The sequence below is a fragment of the Catharus ustulatus genome, chromosome 4 (genome assembly GCF_009819885.2).
Source record: "Catharus ustulatus isolate bCatUst1 chromosome 4, bCatUst1.pri.v2, whole genome shotgun sequence".
Classification (NCBI taxonomy): Eukaryota; Metazoa; Chordata; class Aves; order Passeriformes; family Turdidae; genus Catharus; species Catharus ustulatus.
The window spans coordinates 57,036,571-57,064,309 of NC_046224.1; the positions used below are offsets into that span (position 1 = coordinate 57,036,571).

The following is a 27,739-nucleotide window of genomic DNA, read 5'->3' on the forward strand; positions in this document are numbered from 1 at the left end:
ATAAAAAGACTGATGAGTCACAAAGGGAACAGGGAGCAATTCCTGGCCTGAAACTGAGTTGAAGAGAGCTAGTAGGACTCTGAAAGAGGAGAGATGCACAGAAAGATGAGTAAGAAATTGAAGTCCACTTTCAACCAAAGTGCATGTCTTACCTATTATTCAGTGCCCTGTTAGTAGAGATGAAAGCAGCAGAGAACAGAAATCTGAATAAACCTAAAATTACTTGGCATTTAAGCAAATGTTTCCTCTTCACTACTAATCCACTAATCTTTTGGTGCCTGGATCCCAGGTCGATTGGCATGCTAAAAATACATAGGTAGAAAGCACGTATTTGCTGCTCTAATTTTTACATAAGCATAAGCTGTCACCAGCTACAGATCTACTTGAAAACCAAGGCTTTTAGAGCCACCTCAGACACCAGAATCCCCCTGGCCATTGCACACAACTCCTGTTATTTCTACGTGACACGTGTATTTTACACCTTCCTTTGGCATAAAGTGGAATTTTATGGAGTTAAATAAAATGCTTCACTTAATGAGGCAAACCATGCCATGCTGCTTTGGAGCCTTGGTAGCTGTTACAACATTACACATTAGAAACAGAGCATTTCACACTGAGCAGATCAAGGATTAGCTACAGACCATAGCTGAACACACTTTAGCACCTATGCTTTCTGTGAGTGCACAAAGGTCTGGAAGGTCAAATAAATGCAAGGAAGTAAATGCAAAAGGAGCGAGACTTGACACAATGTAAAGGTGTAGCAACACAATTGAAAACAGCGGTGCCTTGGTGTGACAGTGTAGGACAGCTAAATCTGAACATCCTGTTGCAAAAAAAAAAGAGCATTATCATTTGCTTTGAAAAAGTTGTTATTCCTTCAAATCAAGGCAGAAGAGAGTAATTGTGGGTGCTTAAGGATGGGTTTCAATAGCCGCCACTCAACATTCCCTATAAAACATAAGCCCACCAACTCAAGATCATTATTCTGTGTAAGAAAGAGCACATGTACCATATATTCACAACCACATATGTGTGCACTTTCCCTCTCCCCCAAAGAGAGGGGACTGGCAGGAACATTGCTCCAGGATAAAAGCTACCCCCTGCACCTGGGGCTCTTCCACAGAATGGCCTGAGCAGCAACAGACACAGTCCTTAAACCTGGACACCAGCTGGCTCCTAATTCTGCACAGCGATGCAGCAGCACCAGGAGTTCCTACATTGCTCCTGTGGGATTAAAATTCCCATCTCAAATCAGGCAGCATACACATGTCAGATTAAAGAGACACAGGAATTTGCATACCTCTTCAGGATTTGACAGGTTTGTGGTGATTTATTCTGCAACCTGCAGAATACACCAGGAGCATCCCTGATGGATGCCTCCTCAATGCAAAGGTTAACAGATCTGTGTGCATTGCATTAAATATTTACATTAAGGAAGTTTTTTTTTTCCATATTTAAATGGAAGCATACACAAGAAGAAAAACGCAAACTAAAGAATATTTGTGACAACAAATAATATAGATGTCAGCAGTTACACAGATGTTAGGAATAAGCTAAGCAGGGGATACCTGAGCACAAGTATTACTGGATATTTGCTAGTTTTACTATCAGGATGAGAAAATACTTTCTTCTTAAGGACTCTAATGAATATTTCAAGGGCTTCACATGTATACAGGCAATCAGTGCAATGGGGTTGGTCTCCAAGTTGTCACAAGAACAGGCGGTGCATGTGGGGAACAGAATTCCGCTTTGAAATCAAAACCACAATGTATGTATGAGATTAAAGGAATCTGAGCACTCCCATATATCCTACAGCTGCAAATTCAAGAGTCATGAAAGAATTTCAAAACATTCAAACTTCTAGCTAAACTTATTTATCAGTCAAAACAACAAAGCTTCCAAAACATGCTTTTTTGCCTCTGCAAAAGGCTGCTTGCTAAAGTAGGACTTCACCCCAGGCTTTGAATTCAGCAAGGTTTATTCTCTCTTTATACTGCTATGACAGCCTGAATGTGACTTATTTTAATGCAGAAATATCAAACTTCAACCTGAATCTGTATTTTGTAGCATCAGAGTATCAATTTATAAACAACCTGAGGAACTGTGTGTTCTGGTGGTGCTTCTGGTTAACCCCTTCCCAAATTATTGCCTCCCAAAAGAAACATCATTCTGCTACCCATCCCGGAGATCTAAACTATTTGTGTGTTTATCTGGAGATCTTCCTCACCTTTCCTGCTTCTTTTCTTACACGGGTGCTTCCCAACAAAGCTTTAGGCTGCAGGTTAAGCAGTGAGCCCTGTTTCATTCAGGTCAGGAACACTTTGATTTTACAGTGAAGGGGGAAGATACAAAAATCCTGCATTAAAGGCACTAATCCATATCACCTTCCCACCTCTCCACTGCTTTCTCCCTGCCTAAAGAGTCGATAGATTTTGATGCAGCCCACAGGAGGAGATCTTGAGCAGGTGAGTTAATGACAGCACAACCTGAGCCCCACACAGGTACAGCTCCCTCTCCAGGTTAGATCAAAGTGCAACTGCCTTACCCAAAAGACAACACACAGACTCACATGACCCCGCAACAGTCATCCAGGTGGACTCTCTGACAGAGGTTTGCACTTTCTTAGACAAACAACAACACTGCTGCATCTCCCTGAACTGTCAGGGCATGTCAAAGAAGCCAGGAAATCAATATTGCCTAAAATAACTTGTGTTTCCTAAGTCTGTGTTTTCTCCTTTGAAAAAGCATTTAATTGCAACTTTGTGTTAACCTGCAGAAGCAAAAGCACTGACTTCAGTTGTGACCCAAGGTCAGTCTTCCCCTTTCCCTAACCCTTCTTTTATTTAATATTTTGGAAATTGTGCCCTTTCAAGAAAGATCATAGTTCAGTAAGGAAACTACAGTACGGCGTATTCCAAACAAAATGTAACACAAAGCTTTGCAAAGATCCTCATCAGAAAACAAAACTCCAAAGTCAAATCATGAACTTGGAAATTGCTGCACCTCCAGACATTTCAAGTCCAAGATGTCCCTTTCTTCAAATCCTCGGGCTATGCAAGCTGGGCACATACAAAACTTGAAACCACACATGGTCTTTAAGATGGAGAAATGAACTGCACCAACTCAAATTTACTGTGAGAGTGGTGAGGCACTGGAACAGACTGCCCAGAGAAGTTGTTGATGCCCTGTCTTCAAGGAAGTCTTCAAGGCCAGGTTGATGGAGCTCTGAGCAACCTGGAATAGTGAAAGGTGTCCCTGCCTATGGCAGGGGGATTGGAATTAGATGATTTTTAAGGTCCCTTCCAAACCATTCTATGATTCTATTAATTTACCTGAAGGGCCCTTCTACTTGAAGATGAAGAATTAATTCCCTGACAAGAGCAGCTCTGTACTTCTCAGAGGATGCCCTGAAGCAGAAAGCCAAACACTGAAATCTGGACAGAAAGGGAGCCCTGGACATAATGATCAACCAGGAGAGTGTAGGTAAGCAAATAGGACCTCTGACCTCAGCACTGGCTACCACAGAGAGCATTAAATCCCTTCCACATTTGTCAGAGACACAGAATATGTTCAAACAGATTTGCAGAGTCTTGCCTCTCTCTCCTGAAACCCAGTATGTCATCACCAAGGTAGGAGTGAAATCATTCCAGCATCCCTTTAGCTGCCATCTGTGCTCCCACAGGGAGGGGGCCCAAACCTGTCAAATGCCTTGAATTAAAAAAAACCACCTCTTATATTAGAAATGGCAAGAGGTGGCAATTTCAGGATAACAGCCTGAAGCCACTGCCATCAGCACAGCCTATAACAAAGCATGAAAAATAGGTCCCTCCACAATCCAAGCGTAACAACCGCATTGGGGAAAGCAATTTTTGGATATCCAGAGACTAACAGAGAGACTCTGAAACTCAAAGTGGTAATTTGTTTAGGAAAAAGATACCAGTCTTGAAGGACAGAAGATAAAAGGGGCTTTGGGTTACAGCAAATCTAGTTTCTGATAGTGGCCCTACCCAGACCTCACATAAGCCAGGATGTTCTCAGCCAGAAATAGCAAATAAAATATAATAACACTAATAGCAGAATTTGAGAGATTCGTACCTATTTTCCAATAATTTCATTGACTATTTGAGGATGTGCACTGGAAGGTCCTTTCAAAGCCCGTCCAGTTCAGTTAGTACCCAGCTGGATGGCAGGTTTCCAGAATATTAGTGGTCTTTTTGTTCAGTTGGGGTTTTTTAAACCTTTTACTCTCACTTAAGAGTATGCCCCAAACCATTTCACCTTCCTCTAGGAAAATGGTGTTCCAGAAGGCACTGCTAGTAGTTAATACTCTTCTGCTTCATGAATAACCTCCCATCCACTAAATGTTCCAGGCCATCAGACACTGCCAAGGGAGACCATATCATACACCAGTAAGCACAAGGCAAGGCTGGGCCTTTGATTCCTTTTTCTTCACTGAGACCTGAAGGAGTTTTTTCTGTGACGAAAGCATTCAGAAAGCTGCTCTGCTTCTGTGTCTCTCATGTCAGACAGGTTTGCCACTGAAGATTTTTCTCTAAGAAGGAGGATTTCTTATGTTGCATAGCTTATAATTAATTGGGGCACCCCAGAGCAGAAGGTCTGCTTGCTCCCCCTAAATGAGCTTCTGAAACGATAAAAACATGCTCAGCATGTGGATATGGTTCAAAAGTTCATTTCGGCTTAGCTTTGTACAAGAAAACAGTTTTGACATGTAAATTTAGGCAGACATATTTAGCAGAGGTTTAGGAGGCCTAGAAGGCATTCGGAGCATGGCTGTGCCTGCTGTGGATAACATACCAGCCCATTTCAGCTTGATCCCAAAGAACTCTCATAGCTGCAGTCAGAGAAGGGATGACTAACATACACATACACAAACAGACAGACCCCTGACAGTAACAGAGGAAGCTGAAGAATTTCAGCTGTAGAATCATCCAAAACATATACCTGTAAAAGCAGGGGGATCAGGATTGAGTGGGTCAGAATACCCAGATCAGAAAGGACCTTTGGAGGTTATCTGATTCCATGCCCCTGTTTAAAGCAGGGCTGACTTCAAAGCTAGATCATAGTGCTCAGGAGCAAGAGCAAAAAAAATAATTTCTGGGATTAAAAAGTGCAAGGGTAATTCAGTAGCTGGAAGGAGGGGAGAGCAAAGTAAGACATCAATATTTCAGCATCTTTGGAGCAAACAGTGTAAGGCAGGTCGCCTCTGCCTTAAGGCTTGCAGTGCAAACCAGGAGGCACTTGTGAACCTGCAAGGTAAATGCCAGGCAGGAAAACAGAGTCTGTGTGGCACTTGAGCAATGAATCAGCCCTTGCCAAGACTCTGGTCTTCTCTTCAAAGTTTTTCCACTCCCTAGTCTTTATGTTGTAGTTAGTGCTAACACATCTATTATGGTACAACATAACAATAGCAATAGCATCACTAACACCATCTCTTGGCTGGAGACCACACACTGAATTAATTTCATTGTCTGCCACGTTGCCTCTCCAGGAGAGCAAAGCCCAGCACGCTCAAAGGCATCATTTTTATCTCCTGGATATTACAGCTCTGTGGACACTGCACCTTCTCCTGGCTTTTTTTTAATCTATGGTCACATACAGTAAATCAGGCTGATTTCTCACTGGGAAGCCACTTTTTTGGCAGTTTGCTGCTTGTTGTGAAAGAAAAAGGTTCTGCACAGTTTCAGTGCCTTTCCTAGCACAGCTGCATCCCAAGCAGGACTTAGGCTAATCCCTCCCAAACAGCCCTGTTGCTCTTGCCTTGCCACAGAGCAGTCTGCTGCAGCCCCTCTGACATTGGTTTAATGCTGATTAGTCCCGACACAATTCTGGTTCAGGCTTCCTGCCAGGCGAGGGAATGAACAAAATTGGTTTGCGCACAGACCAGACGACAGCTGCAGTCACTCCAGCTCAAATCTGTTGAATAAGGACCCTTTTCTTGTTTACTAAGATGAGGCTAAATTAGCCCAGCATGAGACAGAAGGACAGAGCAAATCCTAAAAGCCAGAGATGCCAACCTGGCTCTGAAGGTGTGAGATGAAACTTGGGCTCAAGGGAGCCAGAGGAGAAGTGTATGCTTTGTGTTAAGCAAACCCCCAACTCAGGGAAAAGCTGGAGTTTTAAAAAGAAAGTATTTTGTGGGTAAGATTACAAGCAGAATGCCCCCATATTTTTTTTTTCAGAGCCAGAGAGACAGTCAGTGCATGCTTTCTTGGAGCATATTTTCCTCCCATCTCTTTTTCCTCTAGCCCTAGGAGAAAAGCCTCCAGCTTTCATAAACCCCACCTATCCTCACACTGCCCTTGTTTCTAAAATGCAGAGGGTTATCTGTTAGGAAGGTTTCCTGCTCAGGAGTGATCTATTGATTTAATCTGGGGTATCACCTGTTTGCAGAATTAAACATAGATCTCTTGACATGGTTACAGAACCCAACATCTTCCCGGAGGCAGCACATGCACAGAGGCAAAAGCTGCATGTGATCTGCTTGCACAAATTTATTGTCAACAAGGCTTGTATTACCCAGGCTTTTACAAAATTGATTAAATGGAAAAGTCACACTGCTAAGCTTTCTGGTCTTTGCAAAAGTCTTTAAACCCATATCCAAAACTGGATACAGCACCATACGATTTTCCTCCTGTATTTAAGAAAAGCCTGGCTTTTGGCACTTGCAGGGTTGGCTGCTCACTGATTGGGGGTTTATGGATTTCTTAAGTAACTCGTCCTTTGGCCTGGGCGCCTCAGTTCTGCAGGATGCTCCTTCCCATCATTTCCTCCCTTAGCCACCAGAAACAAGGCTCCTGCCCACGTCAGCTACAGCTGAGGCACCACTTTCCCTGGTTTCCAGTCCCTGAATAGCCTGATCCAGCAAGCAAAAAAGCTTCAAGTGTTTTACAAGCATCCTCACAATGCAGCTACATCTTTGTGATGGTTTTGGCTGGGGCAGAGTTAATTTTCCTCACAGTAGTGAGCTCTGGCTTGGATTTGTCTTCCCAAGTCACCGTTACATGTGCTGGAGCCCTGCTGTCCTGGGGATGGCTGAACACCTGCCTGCCCATGGGAAGCAGCGAATGGATTCCCTTTTCTCCTGGCTTTGCTGGCACAGGCTGGTTTTAGTTTACCCATTAAACTATCTATCTCAACCCTCATTTTCTCATTTCTACTCTTCCAATTTTCTCCCCCATCCCACCAGGGGAAAGTGAGTGAGCAGCTGCGTGGGGCTGAGTTGCTGGCAGGGGCTAAACCATGACAAACTTCTTTCTCAGGGGTTGCTCTAACACTGAATAAGAGGTAGAATACATGTCTTCAGGCATGAAAAATGTGTTCAATTTTTTGCTTGCTGGAGTGAGGAGACACTGCATCTAAATTTCCCTCTCCTGCTTTCCAAAAGAGGTGATATCAACGAAAAATGGCTTGCTGCACAAAAGAGCATTAGTACATTAAAAGAAGACATGCAAGAAGAATCCCTGCAATTATCTAGATGTATTTTCTGCCAGTCCAGGTCAGCTCTCTGCCTAGCTTTATACACACTGGGATCCTCCTAACCAGCCCTCATTTAACAGAAGGCTCTGTGTGGTACCTCTGAAGTAGTGTGTCTAGCCATCAAAGGAGATCCCAGCAACTGAAGACATCTAAAGAAAGATATTCCTCATATTAGGTTTACTTCATATGTTACCTACAACACTCCAAAAAAGCAATATGCCATCTTTTGCTAACAACAACAACAAAAAAAACCCAACAGAAAATAACAAAAAAGTGGTGGAAACCACAGGAACTTTGCATTTTAAGTCATTTGGGGAACCGTGCAGAAGGACCCAGCCATGCAGAAAGCAGCCCCAGGTGACAACCTGAACACCTTTCTTTCCTTATCAGCTGACCAATAGCTTTTACACAGAGGGAAAAGCAAAATCCAGTTTTACTGACAATGTCGAAAAGAAATAAAAAGGAAACCTCCTTACAAGACAAAAATGGACACAGAAAAGGAGGAGAGGTACAAAGTGAACTTTTACATGTCTATATATTGACAAGACAGAAGCGTTACTAATTTTAAATTCAGAATTTATTCATGCAGTTAACAGTCTTTCTGAAGTTCCCCATTTTACCTCCAAGACTTGCTGTGTCTGCATAAATACAACCGTATCAAAGACTGAAGAAGATTTTAAGCATCTGAAGATGAGCACCAGTAAACCACCAGTTTCTGGAAGAGTAATTTCACTTCCCTGAAAGTAGCAGACAGGGCAGAAAGGTCTCTTTGCAGTCAGCAACCGTCAATAAACAGTTCAGTAAATTTACCATGGCAGAGTTATTTACTGCACCAGTGCTGGGAAGTCACTTCTGCTAAAACATTATTACAGATGAAGCTTAGCAGAAGTCTCAGATCCAGCACAGGACAAGCAGTGCATTCATCAATCCACCATCCCTGGTGGTAATCCTTTTGCTACACTGTTCCCTGTGACCAAGTTGCACAACTTACCTTTAAAAAGGACCATCACCTCCAGTAACTGATTAGAGCCTTTGCCGGTCTGGAGTGAAACCTCAAGGCATGCATTGAGGTGCACTGATGGCTGTTATACCTCATATAGGTTTAAAAGATTTGATATGAAGTATGGAACACCTGGCTGGTTCTTGGGGAGATGGGTTAGACGGATACAAGGCTCTCCAAAGCAGGGAGGTATAGTCTGGCTAAGCAGAAGATGTCCAACAGAGCTCAGTTTAGCTTTCCTTTCATCCCTGTTCACCTCTTTTTCTCAGCTTTGCAACTGTACCGTCTGCACTTCAACCTCGTGATTGATTTAGTAAAATAAATTTGAAACAAAATAGCTTTGATGTTGACCTCAAGCTGCTTCCCATTAGAAAAGATTTCAGGTCAAGCACTGGACATAAGACAATACTATCTTTCTTTGGGGTGGCTATCCCAAAAATGACAGCACCAGAGCACCATCACTATATGAAACCCTCTATCCTCTGGATATTATGGAGAAACCAGCATAACCCTGGTGGCTGTCCCCAGCTGTGCAAGGCAGGACAAAGCCATAGGGCAGGGACTGAGAGAACCCCAACCCTGGTGCCAGGTAATAACACAGGCCAAGTGTGTGCTCTCTCTGATTCAGAGAGCAGAGTCCCCAACCAAAAGCAATTAATGCACCACAAAGCCTGATTGCCAGATAGGTGCGTACTGCTAGTCTGCTGCTTCGCTGCATTCCCTCCCAGTCCCCCAACAGCTTGTTGCTGTTCCTAACCCCATGGCCCCAGGTGTTCCTGACACATTGCCATTGATACAAAAGCATGGATTGCCTCAGTAGGCACCATGTGATACAGCTTGAAATTATTCAGAACAGGAAGCAGAGCCCCAATTCCCAGTTTGTAGTTCTGCTGCTTTCCCTTCAGTCCCTCCTAAACAACCTCCACATTTCTTTACTCTCACATGACCTGAGTCACAAACAGCATTAAAGAGAGTAGGAAAGCTTATATTATGTGATTATAATCAGATTTTTTTGCTCCTTGTTTGCAATGATCTTCTATCCACCATTTACAATAATGTAAAAAGCAAAGCAAACTCAGGCATCCAGAGAGAAGCTGGAATAAACTTTTTTTTTTTTTAATGTATCCTCAACTGCTATTTATATGAATGTCTAATCACCTTAGGTATTTTGCAATACAAAAGCTGACTTCTCCTGCACTCCTGTCACAGGCTTGGGGATGTTTTCACAAGGGCAAAGCTTTCGAACAGAAAGTGAAATTGGGGAGGCCACTCTGCTGCAGCCCAAAGGTGGCTGTAAGGTGGGAATAAGAGAAGAGGAAGATACCACAGCTCCCACCAGCAGTGTCATGTGTGCTTTCCCCCAGGAGATGTGACGCAAGGGAAACCCCACAAAATGCCCCAGCTGCAAGGAAATGCTCGTGCTCATTCTCAGATGGCAAGAATCAATCATGCACAAGGCAAATCCACAGGAGACCTGGGCTCCATTTGTTCCAGCACTCAAGGAACTGACTGTTGTTTGCTTTAAATATGTATTATTTCCACACAATAGCAGTTACCATACCACTTATTACTCCCAGCATCTGATAGGAAGGTGTATGTTGATGCTGGCTCACAGCTCCCATGCAAGTCTCCTACCCGTAACACACGATCTGTCTCTTAGAACTGCACACAACAGTGCTTTGAATTTAGGTTAACTGGTAAAGGGGGAAAATATAAACCCCCTTGCAAGCAGAACAAAAACCTCTTTCCAGGGGGGTGTCTCCATCATATTCTAGCTACTTTTTTCCAACACTACCAGTCACCGATCCTCAGAAACATACACTTCCACTCAAAAAGAAAATGCTGCACAGAAAATGAAATAAGTTGGAAATTATAAACTTGCAATAATGACAGCAACTACTAGATTTTGTCTGCCCTTCTGGCTCCTATTTAGCAGGTTTCTGTTCCAGTGTAACCATAGGAACAGCAATGAAGAGTCTCATTTGAAAGCCTTCACTTCAGCTGGTAGGTTAAGTTATGAGACTGCAGTGGGCTTGAATATTAAAAACATTCAAATGGCTCTAAAAAAAAACTCAGTTTCTATTGCAGGAGACAGACATCTGTGTTGTAAACAGATGCAGTGCCCAACCAATAAATAGAACAAACCAACCCTACTGATGGAGGTTACTAAAAATCAGGCTCAATAAACAGGTTAAGAATACAAATCATTAATTAACACACTAAAACTGACACCATATGTTTCCTGTAGCTGGCCTTTTGTGTAACAGACCATAGCAAGACAACTGGATGAACAATGGCAGTCCTCAGTAACACAACAACTCCACTGCAACACTCACACAAATATATGAATTTAATATTCTAAATTTTACTTAATCTTTCAAAGTAAAAAATGACGCAGTTCTGGCACATCATCTTTCCTTTGGGAAACATGAAAAAACACAAGTGAGCTATTTTAAAAGAAAGCCACAGGAACCAAGCCAACCAAATGCGTAGCCCAAGGTCATAGAGATGTTAAAGGGAACACAAATAAAGGGAACATAGGTAAAATATATAAATTATGAACCAAAAAGGTCTACATTGGCACCTGGTATCTATGCACTTACACCTTTTTCCTAAAGAACTTTAGATAGCCACCACCCTGAAGCATCTGTTACTTTTCACACATTAACAGTAAGGCTCATCTGAAAACAGAGTTGGAGACATATTCAATTATTCAGCAACAGCTGTTTAAAACACTGTATCACAATAAACAACTGAACAAAAAAACAGATGGGAACATGTTCATGTTGTATTCACTATAGGGGACAGGCCTGTACATCATGGGAAAGCATAATATCCATTTTTCATAGATTAGCGAATACAGTAACTTTAAAATTATTATTAATATGTTCTATCATTTAAAGAAGAAGTAACTAATCTTTTGGTAGTTATCTATTTAATTTGCTGCCTCAATTCAGAAAGAGTATGGACATTTTTCAAGCAGTTACAAAAATTATGGGATCTCTGTGAGACCACATGAGAGATGAAGTAGAATATAAAATGTATGTAGATGGCTACTGAAGCTTCATTTGAGGATTTGCTGTCCTTAAAGTGGCTGCAATCTTCTGCTAATTTCTTATCCCTGCTCCTGCTCCCCAGGCTCTGGTTGGGGAAGAGGCAGGAGAGATGAACATTCTGTTCTCAGGGCTCTCTTAGCATCTCTCGTCAAGTTTTGAGCAAGGATCAGACACAGCCAGATACTTTTTTCTTATAACTTTCCTGATTACAGTTTTACTGGCTTATTTACACTTTTCTGTCTATTGCTGCTGCTCAAACACACTCTTCAGTCTGTCTTGCAGACACTCACTTCTAGCTAACACTGAGCCTTTGTTCCCACAGGCCACTCTCTGCTTTACCTGTAGCAATTTTCTGAGTGTTTGGGATCCCATGGAACCCTGCAAAAGTACAGTTGATGTGGTAAATAACATGGAAAGCCACCAGTACTCTTACGTTCTCTTTTATAATATTGGCCACCTCTAATCAGAGCTTCAGAACTATGACCTTTGTAGCATTAGAAAAACTGAATAAAACATGTACTCATGTCACTGGGAGTTTTTCACAACTAACCCAGAGCTAACAGCCTTTACTGGCTGGACTGCTGTCAGGAGACTACAGGTGTTCTACCAAGAAGGTTTGTATCAGCTATAAAAAGGTACCACAAGCCGTGCTTGTTAATTTTGGCTTTATTTTAAGAGAGAAATCAAAGTTTTCTATTTCCTGTGTCCTTGTTCTAAACACCTGTGCAGCTGACTCATATCATTTTGAGTGCCACAAAAACTTGGACATTTCTGTTCTAGTTTTTCACTTCTTTTTTTTTTATTAACAACTCTCATTATTATTGCAAAACCCTGTCCCTGCTTTATTTGCACATGGTAAATTATGTTATGTTCAGATCCACAGATAAAATTTTCATGTTAAACATCTGCACGTTAATTAGGATATAAAAATCTCCACAAGCTCCAGTGTGTTCCATGGGAGGCTGTTCAGATCCACAGACAGAATTTCCGTGTTAAACATCTGCATGTTAATTATGATATAAAAATCTCCACAAGCTCCAGTGGGTTCCATGGGAGGCTGTGATGCCTCAGAGGTGTTTTCAGCCTCTTCTATTAAAAAGGCACCTGGAGGATGGGGAGGATATGAAGAAAGCAAGCAACACCAGCTTTAAACAGTTCAAGGAAACTGTCTCTAGTTTTGCAGGCAAAAAGGGTTTTAAATTTCTCAAGTATGGAAATTTTATTTAAAGGAAAATTTATTTTAATGAGCACTGGTTCAAAAAATGGAAACAAGAGACAGACATCCTCTTTAGAACTTGAGGGCCCAAACTTGCAAAAGAAAACAGCTAGGACACAGAAGAAAGAAAGGTAAGAATGAAATAAGTGAAAAACAACTTTGAAATGTGGAATGACAAAATATATTTAATTACCTCTTTTTGAAAAAAGGTTCCCATAGCTACCTTACCAAAAACTTGCTTATAAAGGAGTAATTGTGGGGTTTCCAAATCTAGCCATCAGCTCCCTCTTAGGGGGACACTGCTCATTTCTCCCCTCCCTCTCACTCCCCACACACTGCATAGGCATTCCAGTCACACTTTTAATGCACATAATTGCTTTTATGATTTATACCAAGGCAACTACTTTGATGAGAGAAACCTGCACCTGAAGAGGCTGAGGCTCTTCACTGCTTTAGAACAGCCATCCCAGTGACAAACTAGGGACATTTTCTTGATTTTTTAAAAATTATTAATTATTGAAGAATTGCTGCAACCAAGAACAAAAGGTCCTCTTGGAGATGCAAGAACAGTGATTGAGTTCTCCAAATGAATCACCCAACTGCAAAACATAGTGCTCCAAAGCTCCAAGACAATCATCAGTCATAGTCCTTCATTAAGGATGCTTCAAGTGATGCCATGCCTTTGACAACTCTTTAGTAAAGGAAAAACATCATGCCTGGCTAAGTCAAAAAGCTTGTAGAACGGCCACAGACAAGACCTGTAAGGTGACTGTACCTCCACAGTTCCCCAGTGACACCACTGTGAAAAACACGTTTTACTGTTTTGGAAAAACTTAAAAGGTTTAATGAAAAGACAATAGGAGACACATAAAGCAAAGGGTTAAAACAGCCAGCTGCTTGGCAAGCTGCTTTTTAAATATACTTTACAATACATTAACTTGTTATATATTTATAGTTTTTTCTTCATAGTAAAAAGTTTTTAGGAGCTATTTAGCATGGTTACTCTTTGAGTCTGCTTTTTTAGAGCATGTGTGTTTTTTGGCTTGTGGTTTTAATTTTCTTTTTATTATTTTTTAATTTGGGTGGTGGTCTTGGCCTTTTGCAGCAGGTGAGTGTTGATTGTTGTGTCAGCTGCAGGGTCCCCATCTCACATTTATGGGCTGTTATTTTAACTAGGCAGATAGTTTAAGCATACTATTTCTAAAAAAACTTAAGTCTAACTTTTGCTATTAGAAGAAAAGAAAAAACTTATATTCGTACAGAAAAGCTATTTTAACATTATACATATAGCATTTATCCCAATAGTTGCAAAAAGCCAACAATAAGTCATGCACTTATAACACCACTCATCTCAGTGGGATGAGCTCAACACAGTCAGGTGAAACACCTGGCCCAGTCCTCAGCTGGGTAAAACAGAAGGACAAACCCTGGGAGTGTGGACAGGTACTTCAATCTCATGTTAAGCCTGTAACTGCATGACAGAATTAAGGTTCCTCTCCAGCTCTGCAGCCTTCCTTAGGTCATACAGATTTATGAGCCCCATTAAGAACGTGATGAACAATTGCTTTTTACTTCCTGGGGGCAGCTCTTTTCTAGGTATGAACCTAGTGAATTAAATCCATGCATGTTGCTGTAACTGGCACTGCTGATGTCACACTTTACTTTCTGATGCTTTCTCCCTGCTATTCTGAAGAGAAAGGACAGGGGAAATCCTGTTCACATATATATTTCAGGATGATCTTTGCCTGCCTGAACTTACTGAACACCAAGTTCTAACATTTTAATGTGGTGGTTCAGCCGTGTTTGTTGTAATAAAACTTTAACAAGTTTTTAAAGCAAGATTTTAAGTTGTACATTAATATTTCACAACATGCTGCTTTACCTTGTGCCATGCCCTACCAAATACTTCATACAACCTGCAAAAGCCTTCTATTCAGCCAGACACTGCAGTTCTCCAAGACACAGGAAAGCAGTGACCTGTCTCCTGCCCTAGGAGAATGCATTCCTTCACACAGCCCCTTAGAGCCACTACTGGCCATACATTACAACCAAAACGTTTGTCTTGTAAACTGAAGCCTTGGAAAAAAACCTACAGGGTGACATTGAAAAGACACATCAACTTATGTTTTACACCATAAGGATATTTAATCTTTTAATCAGTGATGACTGGGCCAGGAGCTGCTGCTCAGAAATCATACACAGCATCCAGTCCCAGCCATGCCATGTGCTCACACAACTTCCAAAGAGATTTCCCTCCCATCTTCTTTTCTTCCACAAGAGACTGGATGTAGGCAACCATCACAGACAGTGAGACCTTGAACTTTCCATAAATAGCCAAATTACTTCATATCCCCTCTTTTAGCCCCTCCTAGAAGGATTCTGGCCTACAAACAACTACTTCATTGGCAGACATGTGAAAAGCCACTGATAAAAAACTAAGTTTTGCCATACCAAGCTGCTTCCTGTAAAGGACTGAGATTGTCTGGTGAAAAAAGCTGTGTAAAAAATGAACTGGATAAAATGAATACATCAAAGATCAACATATTGATGGAATGATTTGGAAATGAATTAAATCCATACTGATGAGTCCATTCCTTTGTTTCAGCTGGTTTTGTGGAGGAGGGCAGTTTTGATTAACGCCATGATGGCACTGAACTTCAATCTGCTTAATATTTTATTTCTTCATATTCTTGGCTCTGTTTGAAGGACTATGGCTTGTTAAGCATGAGTAATCATGCACTGAGTGACTGCTGTACCACTTGAGAGAGAGTTCCAAGAGGGCAGGGTACACCAACTCCCTTTTGGGACAATGCACATGCTGCAGCTGCAGTTTATTAGACTATTGGAGAGGTTCAGCATCTTCCTGAGCTGAAACAGTTTCCTAATATTGTGTAAAAGAGCAGTAAGCATATTCTTCAAAAATGCCAAATCTGCCTGCTTTGGGAGTCTTCAGAAAGTTAATCTGGCAGCATCAAGGAAGCAATCTAAATAACTACATTCTCTTCTCTCTCACTTCCAAAAATATCATCACAAGCTCTGTTGTTTACCTCCCCCTCATAACTGACTAAACCACTTTCTAAAATAAGGGTACAAGTTGAAATAGGGAGGTCATACAGTAATGGGGATAAATCCCACCCATCAAACAAACTGAACAAAATTATACAGCCATCAGCTGAATTATTTCACATGCTGGGGATGACCATAAAGAGAAGAACTTTGAGTGCACAGAGGACAGAAAAACAAAAATTCACTTTGGTATCAGTAGAGGATGAAAAGCCATTGCCCATGTCTGCCTTCACAGCATACTGAGCTCAGCAGAAGGATGCACATGCACACACACTCACAAGTCCCCTCCTATTTCAGTGTGGAAATTAACCTTTCCAAAGACGTGTTCCCTGCAGGGGAGTTATAACACTGTCCATGAATCACACTCTACAGTATACAGCAGCTGTTAGACAAGATGGACAGTACACCTGACCAGGACAGGAATTCCCACATAAGAGTTACCACCCTTAGGGGATAACAGAAAGCACTTTGACCATCTCTGGCATTAGACTGACTCTTTGGCAATCTACATAGGTATTGATATGCAGCACAGAACAGCATCTGTAGCTCAAGCTACTTAATAAACATGTGGGATTGCTTGAGTGAGACATCTCAGTTTTTAATTCAGCCTTCCAACAGAATTTAGCCCAGTAATACAACATATGGCTGCAACTATGATTAGTTGTCTTGCATTAAACTGGTATGCTTCAAAAAGGAAACTACTTTTCTTCAGAGATGTAGGAAGGTAAAAGAGAAGGCAAGGACAGTGGTAAGACGTTTCTCAGGCAAGTATTGTGAAGATGAATTTCACACAGAAGTTCTCTTCCGAAAGGTATCTACTGTCAGAGCAAGTCTTTGGAAGCCTCTTCCACCACACCTCTCCTTGCAAAATAGGCTTAGAGACCCTGAGATAAACCCCTCTTTTTTGTTAATACTCTTTTGAAATTTTGAAAATTCTTTTGAAAAAAATTTTTTTTGAAAGAAAGAATTTCAGATACCAGTGAATGGACATAACAATTTTGAAAATTGTCAAAATCTGCTCTATGCTCCCAGATTTTCAGCATGGTAGTCTGGCTAAAGTCTTTTTTTGCAGTTAAGTGTCACCAGACAGGACAGTCACAATCAAGTCACACATCCCCCTAGAATTTGTCATGAACAGTTGCAGCTCTCCTGTTCCTGCAGCCAGTGCTTTGTCAGTGCCATCACTCACTGCTCCAACAGCAGGACAGCTTGTGCAGCCTGCCTCAGAAGCCATCCATCACCTTGCAGAACTGTGTGGTATCTGCAGTGTAAGGACAAAGATGATGCAGCCCTGAAAATCATCACCTTGGCTGACAACATCCTACCTGTCTGGAAGCTTCAAAGAGAAAGGAAAAAGGACTGCTGTCTGCCGTGAGTTGTTTCTAATTTCACTGAATGTTTTGCTGAACTTGGATGTAACTGAGCTCATGCTTCAACAGCTTTCTGAATAAGCTTGGGGAAATGACTCCACATCAGAGTCATACCACATGAAAAATGTAAATGCTGTACCCATTTAAGAAATACTGTGATTTTGTCTGTCAGAGGTTTAACATTGGCTCATCTTGTAGTACAAATATACATATATATATGAGGTAATCCCTATATGTCATCTATCTCAACAAATCCTCTTAGAAACATTCATCAAAAGCACTTCCCATTTACTTTCCCTTTTTACTTCTTACCTCATAGATTTTGAAATACGGTTTTTATATTCAGAGCCTTAAGAAAGTTAAGAACATTTTCTTGACTTATCATGGACATACACAGACACAAAAAGACTGATTTTCTGTTTCATGTTTCCACAGCTTCCTCTTCATGAACTGAGGGACAGAGTGACGGAACAAGATGTCAAAATTTCTCCTGTTAGCATAAGTGAAAAGTTTGGAGAGATTTAGAAGATCACTCTTGGTGGAACATTAGAATTGGTTGTTATCTGGCACCAGAAAAAAAAATACAGAAAAGTGCCACTGCACATCCTTCATCTGCAAGAGCCCTGGCACCAAATGAAGCAGGTTCCTTCACTCAGATCACTGATGGACACCTTATGCAAAAGGTTACAACAATTCTCTGATCTGGCGCAGAAAACACGCACACAAGAAGCCATCAAGTTTCCAGGATTCTTCTTGTAGCTGTCCCTGTTAGCCATTGAGGTCATTGTCTCTCATTTAGGACAATCAGAAATATCCAGTGAATTGCTACCTAGTGAATGGAAAAGGGTCTCAGAGAGCTGTGAGCCTGCAGAAACTCCCTTTTCTAACAAATCAGGTTACATGGGGCTCTTCTGTGATGGGAAAGAGCAACTTGATCTGCACATGCGTCTGCATCTGCACACACACAGCGTTCCCCACTGATAGAGAGAAAGAACAGGCACCACTGCCCTCAGTTTCCCAGGCACTGTGCTTCTTTGCCTTGTTTGATAATCTTTCTTGCCTTATAACCTAAAAAGGTTATCAGGTCTCTTACTGGTTTTGCAATTTCTTAGGCTACAGACTCCTTGCTCTCTACAAATTTCTGTGACTTAGTGCTTCCAAGCACTAGTTGGTATTCCAGCTTTAGTGTGCATTTTAACTTCAAGCTTTGTATCTGGGCTATTTTAGTGCAGTGCATCAAATGAAAGTGAAACTTAACCTTAAGTTAGAAAAAGGCTTCTGCTCCTTGCCTTCTATTCTTCACACACACACATACACACACACCCAACATTATTCAATGCACTCAAAAGTCATTTCCTCTGGGTCCAACAGAAGCACACACCATTGCCCTTAATCCAGGGCAGGAATCTCACACACCCACGGGGGCACACCCATGACCACAGATAAACTATATCACTCTTCCTATAACACTCTTTCTCTTACTGCATTAAATTTCTCCTTTTTGTCAGGACATCTTAATAATCAGCATTTTGGATAGCACAAACACAAAGCTCTCATTCCAGGACTGGGAAAACAAACCCAGCAGAGAGTCTGCCTGTTTTCTCAAGGAAGTGACACATTCTCCTGTCTTGCTCAGTTGGTTGAAACTGGGCTTGCTTTTCAGAGGCATTTCAAATGCATTCAAATATTATCTTCAAATATATCTGAAAAACTGATGTCTCTGTCTTTTTTTAATCTTAAGAACTTTGAAGAATTGGCATTTACCCTGAACCAGAGCAACACGCATTTGACAAGGTTATTAAAACAACCTTCCTGCTCAGGCTTGAGCCTGTGCCCTCCAATTTCCTTCTCCACCTCAATTTATCTTCCTCCAATTGAAATCACTGTTACAGCAGATGAGGTTTATCAAACAAAAGCAGCAGCTCCTACATCCAAATGAACTCAAATGGAAGGCATTCATTTGCACACCACTCCTCTCTTTCCCGAATCAAGTAACAACTAATCTGGTAGGATGTTAGCTCCCCACTATCTCACTAGGCAAGCTGGGACTACTCATCACGAACTGGTTCAGAACCATCCAGTTGTATGTGCAAATGACTGCAGCTTTCATAGCCAATGCTTTCATTGCCTGTACAAATAACACATTTTTTCCAGTAGACTGCAGGAATGACAGAACATAAAGCTCCTCAGGACCTACAGTGAATGCCACATCAGGACTCAAATTTAGGATTTAGGCACTGTAACCCTTTTGCTTCCAGACAAAAGTAAGGCTCCTATGTAACAGTATGTAAAAACTTTTGCTTTCCTCTTGCAGCTCCCAGCTAATCAGTTTCCCTCCTCCACAGAGGTTTGATCAGATCAGCTGCATTCTCCAAAGCACAGCTTGTGCAGGCACCCACCCGGACAGTGCAGAGTGCACACACAGACCCCTGCAGGAAAGAGAATCCCTGAGGAACATAATTCGTTTTTGTGTGCTGGACACATGCCAAATGTCCCAAATTGACTCAGAAGGAGGAAATGACCATCACAACCAGGTCAAGAAGGCATTTCAGTGCTGACTTTCCAGTTCACACAGCATTTGCTCAGCGTTTTTCATCGCTTCTCTGCAGCTCTGAATGCTGCTGACTAGCAAAGGCAGGGGTTGAAACTGCTATGCCAGGGCTTGTTCCAGCTTGGCAAATTCAATTAAGTACAACAGAAAAAGTTCTTCTCTGATAGAGCCAAAGATTCTTTGGCTCAACTAAATCAACTGCTGTTTCTATAAATGATAATCCCACCATTTTTGTCCTCACTCTTCAGAAGTTTATTCCTTTAGCTTCCCCCTTTTTATCCTGGTGTAGAAAATAAAAAGACTACACAAAAAAGATACTGAGGGTCATACACCTACCACTTTGATAAATTTGATAGCTCCAAATCTGCAGTATATACACACTGCCAAAAACCTGGAGTCCACAAATGAACCATAAAGAACATGTTGGCTTCTCAAACTCAATACTCATTTTAGATATAATTGTAACACAACTACCTAGAAATACTTGACGCAAATTTTTCTTAACAAAACCCTTGCAATTTTTATCTGATTCACTTAAGCTAATGGCTGCACTTCCATGAAGCTTGTTGTGTCACCTATATTTTAGTGAAAGAGAGTCAAGAAAGTCTCAGCTCCAGCTTTAAAATTAACTGCATAAAAATGATGGGCTTCCTCAAGCATATTTCCTAGGGTCCCATAGAGGTGTTGGGACTTGACACCATGGCAATGCTGCACCTAAAAGGAGACAAAAGATTTTCTGCTGCTTCAAAGGAGTTTAGAGGTAGCTGGATGGGCTCACTCCTGGCACATATATTTGATGATTGAATCATCATCATGTCTCCAAAGAAAATCAAACAGATTTACCTGACAAGCCCTTCCTTGGCAAACTATTTAAATTCCACAAAACAGCCAGGTAGAGCACCTAGGAGCCTGAATCAGTAGAAGCAGCCTGTATTTAGACTGCCTACTATGGATCAGCTCTCATCTTCATACGAGAGCTGGATACTCCCTTATTTAAATTAATCCTATTGATCAGGAATGCCACTTTTCTGGAGCTCAGGTCTTTGTCAGCAGTGTTTTCCACCCTTCAGAGGAAAATTTGGCAGAGGGACAGGCTATCAGCTCCTATGGCAGAAAGCTCGGTACAGAATCAGGCCACCACATCAAAGACAGTCATTTTACTCCTTTAATTCCCTAAGAAAAAAAAAATCCTCTTTTCACTGCTGCCTGCACAGTGCTGGCTCAGGCACGGTGCTGAGAGGAAAGCCAGGATAGGGAACCAGAACTAGATGTGCTGCCTGCCAGCTGATCAGCTGATGACTGCTTCCTTCTGCCCAGCAGGGCAGGGGAACCAGCAAACCTCCTGTCAAGCCAGTCCCCAGCACAAAGCCACTGGCCAGGGCTGGGAGCAAGTTTGGAGAACAGGTTAATTCCAGGAACAGCAAGAAACACAGCACCTGGGCAGTGAGAGCACGAGTCCCAGTGCAGCCTGCCTTCTCTCTGCCAGTGGCTAGCAAATGCTGGCTTGCAGGAGAGTGACAAGATGCCCAGGATGGCTGCAGAGGCATGCCTTGGGCTGCTGTGTGGCAAAGGGAAGGTGTCAGCTTCCTTTGGCTGCCACCACAGTCTTGACATGACACTCAGCAGCAGCGTCACAACACAGCACTTTCAGCCCCATTTTTAGTGATGCTCCTGTGTACCTGCACAGTTACAGAAGATACACCAGCCAGTCCCCTTAACAAAAATGAAAAATGCACTGTAAGAGTGTCTAGGAAGGACTGCACCAGAAGAGTAATGAGCTAAACAAATGGGCAGGATCAGAATCCAGGATTTCTTTATAGTGCTGGAAGTCCTGTTCATCTCAAGCTGTAAACAAGAAAACTGAAGAGACTTTACTTGTTATATTTGCTAAATATAACATCCTGCAGCAGCATGTCTTCCTGCCCTCCAGACCTGGGCTGTGCAGCTCTGTGCTTCCTCCAGTAGTTACACATGGAAACAATCCATTAACAGTCACATTAATGCATGGCACATAAATAGACCGTATTTTTCAGCATGTCTAAGCCCTACAGGTCAGCTGGCCACTGTATTTAAGAGACTCTGCAGCAGACTCACTGCAGGAAAGCAGGAATTTCTACTCTGGATTATAGGGGCAGAATCAACTGTTCAACCATTGATGATCAACTGTTTTTCTGTTGTTTTTAAGGGAGCAGAAGACAAAACTTCAGCACAAGAGAAAAATCAAATGAAAGCTGAACATTTGTTCTCCGATCTGTGCCTTATATGCTTATGTAGCAGAATAAAGGGAAACTACCTGAATGCAGCCAGATGTTGCATTTCAGAGTTTGGGTGGGGGCTGCAGAAAAGAATAGAACCCACTCAGGGATCAGTGAGTGCATTCTAAAAGACAAATACTTTAGAAGATGTCAACACATCACTAATGTTATTTCGATGTTCAGCCTGCCTGAGGAAAGGCAAAAGGGAGTCCCGTTGTTAATAAACTGTGTTTAGTTTTGAAAAAGCTCAAATATAAGGGCACAGCAATTCTCAAGAAAAAGACCCCAACTTTTTCAGCATGCAAGCTGCATCACTTCTCCACAAAAACTAGCTTTTAGAAACAGATGGCAGCCTGCAAGACCTACAAATCCTTTGTCTGGAGTGGCAAACTAGGCCCTATTGCGCATCAAAGTCAACCATCACATTGTGAAGCACTGACCCTAACAAATCCATTATGTTTCTTTCTACCACAACGCTAAACCAGACAAAATGAGTCAGACTTAATAGGAAAGGGTGAGGGATTTTAAATCCCTTTCCCCACCATCCCCGCAAAAATAAAGACAAAGGGGAGAGTCTGCATTGACCCTCCACTGACAAGCCCTGACATGAGGGCTGCCCCCTTGGGCCAGGTTGCCCAAAGGAGGATGGATTTGGGGTTGGAGCATTTATATGGTGCAGTGCAATGGTTTTGGGATTGGCACGCTCTGTCAGTCAAACTACCTACACAGGCAAGAATGAATATCCCAAGCAGGAAAGAAAGGCCCTTATGCTGCCTGAATAATTAGGTCTGATGTGCTTTGTAGTTTCTCAGCCCTCCCTTTCCAGCTCTGCTGAAGCACTTTGCAGATACACAGCATAGAGATGGGGAAAGCTCTTCACAGATACTGCAGGGAAGAGAATATAAGGCTTTTTCTTGTCTGCCAGCTGAATCCCGGCAATGTAAAGAAGTAGGAGCTCATATCAAAGAACTGCTGCCTTCAGTTCAGGGAGAAAACAACAGAGAAACCTGCTGAGTTGGTGATGGACGAGGCGATGATGTGGAAAGGATGGAAAAGCCTTTTCCCTGCTATGGCTATTTGGTGCATCTTGACACACAAAAGAAAACACCCATCACTGGTAGTCTCAGTAGACACCTCCCAGCAAGAAACACTTTTATCAAAGAAAAGAGCTCTCTCAATAGCAGTGGATCTGTTTGTGAACAATTCAAATCACTTTCATCTCACATATCTAAAAACAAGAGACAACAAGAAAGTCAGCGTCCTCAGAGCAACAGTTTGGTTGGATTCTTCACACCCTCATAAAAATTGCTCCCCATCCCCCTCCTTTACTGGTTTTCTTCAGCATAAAACAATCTCTCAAGGACATGGCAACAGCGACACTGAAATGCAAAGCATTGAGATCAAACACATGAAGCTGACGTTCATTACGGCTAAATTATGTCACCTATCCAAAGGCTCAAGCTTATTATTTAAGACAATACAACAGTCATTAATCACAGCCATTGTGTACCACTCGAAAGGTGTCTAGAAAGCTAAAGAATACAACTGAGATTTATTATACTACAGTGCCAGATTTAATTATGTGGTTTTCTCCTCAGCATCTCGCCACTTGCAGTTCACCACCTGTTTGCACCAGAGGACCTGAAATAAAGACGTGCTGGCCCTCGAGGCCAGGCACACAAGAGAGGCTTGTGCTGTGCTCCTCTGTTGCTCCTGCAGTAGAACAGACCATTTTGGGGGATGCTGGCAGCCAAATCCCTTGTGCACAGCTATTGTTTTCCTTTTCATATATGCTCACATGCAGAAAAAGCACACCCTTGAGCCCATGAGCAGGAGAAACAGGTCGCTGTCTGCTTTCTAAAGCTGCAGCGCAAAGATTCATGCCCTCACCACCATAACAATGTATTTAAACAGTATGTCTGTCTGCTGGCAGCCCTCTGAGTTTGCATTTTCTCCTATAAATATTTAATGTAGAAGAACTGTTCATGTTACTGCCTTTGACCGAAGTGTTTTGACAGCCATGCTCACCACATGACAATAATGCTCTATTTAACACTGCAGCTGCAGACAGGAGGATTTGGTTTCAGTTTTATACAATATTGTGAAACTGATGACCTCCTACAAATAAACCAGTTAATACATTTTTAAGGAGCAGAATTTAAATGCATTAGCAAGACAATTGCCAGTAAGCTACTACAGGAAAGAAAAACAGAAATTTAATTCCTGAATGCAAAAGCCTGCTTAAATTTAACTGCAATTATTTTCTTATTAAACCTATTCAGATGGTGAAAATTAAAGATAATCAAGCCTGCAAAAGCTAACTAGCCTCCTGAAACTGTTTCTCTTAAAGCTAGAATAATTTTCAAACTCTTTGGACCACATATTGTCATCAGCCCTCAGAGGCCTCCACACACTTTTACCAGCCAGTTAATTGAATACACACAAAAGATGACGATGGCTCAGTGGATCACTGGCTGGCCCCAAGGGAGGTTTGATCCCAGCCTCTCTCTAACATACAAAGACTCAGCATGGTCTAGCAGCAGCTAACCAGGAGTCAGTCTTTCACATCTGAAGATCATAACATTTTTTCAGGTAAAAAAAGTTCAGGGAAACAAAAAAGGTCTAAGTAACCCAACCGGTCAAATCCATGCAAATAGCTCTGCTACTGTGAGTCATGCAGGAAGGCACTTTAGTACTCTCACTTTAACATAGAATCACTAAAGCACAGCTTGGAAAAAATAAAAAATAACAAGAATAGAACAAGAAACTGAGTCAGCAATGTTTATCCTTCCCCACATGCCTTGGCCCCTGAGCATTGTCTCAGTTACCCAGGGGCTTATTAATGCATTCATCTATTACAAGGCTGCTGGAAGCATGGAGTAATGCCACTTTGGTGTGAGCAGATTCATCAAGCATGGATTGCCAACCTTCGACTGCAAGGCAATGCCATCTCCTTCTAGGCTATTTCAGCAGGCAGATTCAGCTGGATATTGTAATTTACTTCCAAGACAACTCATAAATTCGAAGTGATTAGACATCCCTTGCAGTACCTTTTACTGGAGTTACTCAAAATTTAATGAACTTTATACAGTTTTATGACTCCTAATGCATCATTAGCACTTTAATACATCAGACTACAGATTTTTGTTCTTAACAATATCATCAGAAAGGTCACAATAGCACTTTAGAACAATAAAGCCTGAGGATGAGCTGATTCATTCTTGAATATAGGAAGGGGGAAGATAAGGAAAGAAAAAGATAGTGAAGAACTCTCTTCCCTAGCATATTCTGCTTCTGTATCTCCCATTCAGTGCATTTTGAAAAGATACAGAAGTGTTTTTCCACAGACATCTCTGGATGTGCTTGTACCAATATAGTCAAGCTCCTGTATCCTTTCATTGCGCTTGAGGAAGGACCTGGACCCTGCAGACAAGCATCTGAGAACTGCTATTTATTGCCAAACATAGCTTTGTTCCTACTGCCTGTTATCACACTGTAGGAGCTGAGCAAGAAAGACAGAATGATGACTTTATCACAGCTGTAAGGTTTCACGGGTATGGGTGAATAGCACTAGGAATTATGCAACAGGATGCCAGGACACAAACCATGGTCCTCTCATCTGCATCTCCTTTTGCTCACACAGGCCTGCTAGCTCCAATATTTCTTCCTTCCTTGCCCCTCAGTACCAGGGGTTACCTTAACTCCCCACCCCACCAGATGGGCAGGAGGCAACACATGCTCTGCTCAGATCCCAGCTCTGGGGCTGCCAGTTACCCTGCCAGGATACCCACATGGAGAGGCCTCCCTTGCTTTAGAAAGTGCTGTTGCTCTTCCTGCAGCCTTTGTACTATTGGAAGGTTAATTAGGATCTCTGCTCTAGCTGCAGGAACTTCACTCAAAAAAATTCCCTTTCTTTTCCGTTCCATCTCTGACAAAATTAAATTGACCTGTGTGCTCAGAAGTTGGTAGATAAGGATAAGATTGCAAGGATAAGATTGGTTTGGGGGTTGATTTTTTTTTTTTAATAAAAAGGAAACAAACCTAGTGTGATCAATCACTCAAGCTGAGTTTTGAGTGTGATAACACTGCACTATCAACAACACAGATGGTCTCCTGCTTAGTTAGCATCATCTTCCCTTTTGAGTTATTCAGTGCATCACAAGCAGTACTGGGACACGGTCAGAAGTCATTATTGCAAAGTGCTGATAAAATATTACCCAATAACCAACACCCAATACCGATTTTGAATTGCAAATAGCTCTCAGATTGCTATCACCATCATGTATGATCTGTATCTAGAATATGGCTGCTCTGAACAATTCACTCTCAGCTCTGGGACAGACCTAAATCTGTGCCTGTTCTCTGCGGTTCCTGGACAAATGGCTTTCCCAGCGCTAGCACGGACCTGAAGGCGAGGAGCAGAATACATCCTGGCCCCCAGACAAGATGTTTTGCCATTCTTATTCCAGCCCAAAGCACAAGAGCTGAACTAATCGGGCCCTGAGCTCCTGGGTCACAGCCAGGGCACCCACCAGGGACCCCAGCTCTTTCTCACCTGCTGACAGGGACAAAGCAGGGCTGAGGGGCCTGAGCTCATTAAGGCACACTTTTCATGGGCAGTTCAGCCCACGTTAGGCTGAACTCTTTTAGGTTGTTTTTGGTTTTTGTTGGGGTGTTTTTGGTTGTTGTTAGGTTTTTGGGGGTTTTTTGGTTGGGTTTTGTTTGTTTGTTTGTTTTTGTTTTTTGGGGGTTTGTTTTGGTTGAGGTTTTTTGGGGGTGGTTTTTTGGTTTTGTTTTTTTGGTTTTGGTTTTTTTTTTTTAAACAGTCTATTTCAACAGGGTTCTTTCTTTCCCCACTCAACTCACCACTGCTGTGGGCAACTCCAAGCAGAGAGAAAACAAAAAAAACAAAGACGTGGGCATAGAAATGACAGTAAGTTATTACCCAGAACTGCTGTTGTAAAAGTTAACATTCCCCTTCTGCTAAGTGCAACAGCAGACCACAGCTACAGCTGCCTCACCCTATGCAGATGTTCATATTTATAGAGGAAAAAAATTATTACTTAATAGCATTCCCTACACCAGGATTCTTTAATTCTTAGTCATTCCCCAATTTGAGACAACACTAGACAACACATCCCTGTTTGAATTAAGAGAGTCAAACAACATCTGCTATCATACTCACTGAAGCCAGAAAGAGTCAACATATTTGCAAATATGTTGTAAGAGAAATCTATTTTGAACAGCATCATCTTCATCTTGGGAAAAGGCTAAACACCTAATCCATCCATGTTGAATAGCTGCTGTCCTGATTTCCAGAGATAAATGTCCTCCCTTAATGGATTCATGGCAATGGTGGTTACAGACAAAGGCTGACAACCTCAAAGCAGGTACATTAAAGACACTGTAATACCATTCTTCCTGGCCTTGATATTCCTGCAGTGCTTACAAGGCATCATGTACAGCAAAATACACCCTTCACAGTTTTGCACACATCTACCATCAGTCATTTTTATAAAGCACCTGGCAGTTTTCAAGCAGTGTGAGCCATGACCAACATTTAATCCTCATATTCTCACAAAATTGTAGAGGGTTGGGTGTTTTCAGCCTTTCTGTTGGTTTTGTTTGGATTCTTTAGTTTTGTTGTTTTTTTTTTTTTTAAACAAAAAGTGTGAATTCTTCCTCAAATATTTAGCACTGTGTATTTTCCTATAGCTTTACTGGAAGA

The 27,739-nt window shown here is 41.9% G+C and overlaps 1 protein-coding gene across 1 annotated transcript in view; it reads right to left on the minus strand.

Moving 5' to 3' along the window:
- The window catches only part of DENND5B (DENN domain containing 5B), a 104,437-nt gene that overhangs the window by 66,938 nt on the left and 9,760 nt on the right, over nt 1-27,739 (minus strand). The gene's annotated exons all lie outside the window — the stretch shown is intronic.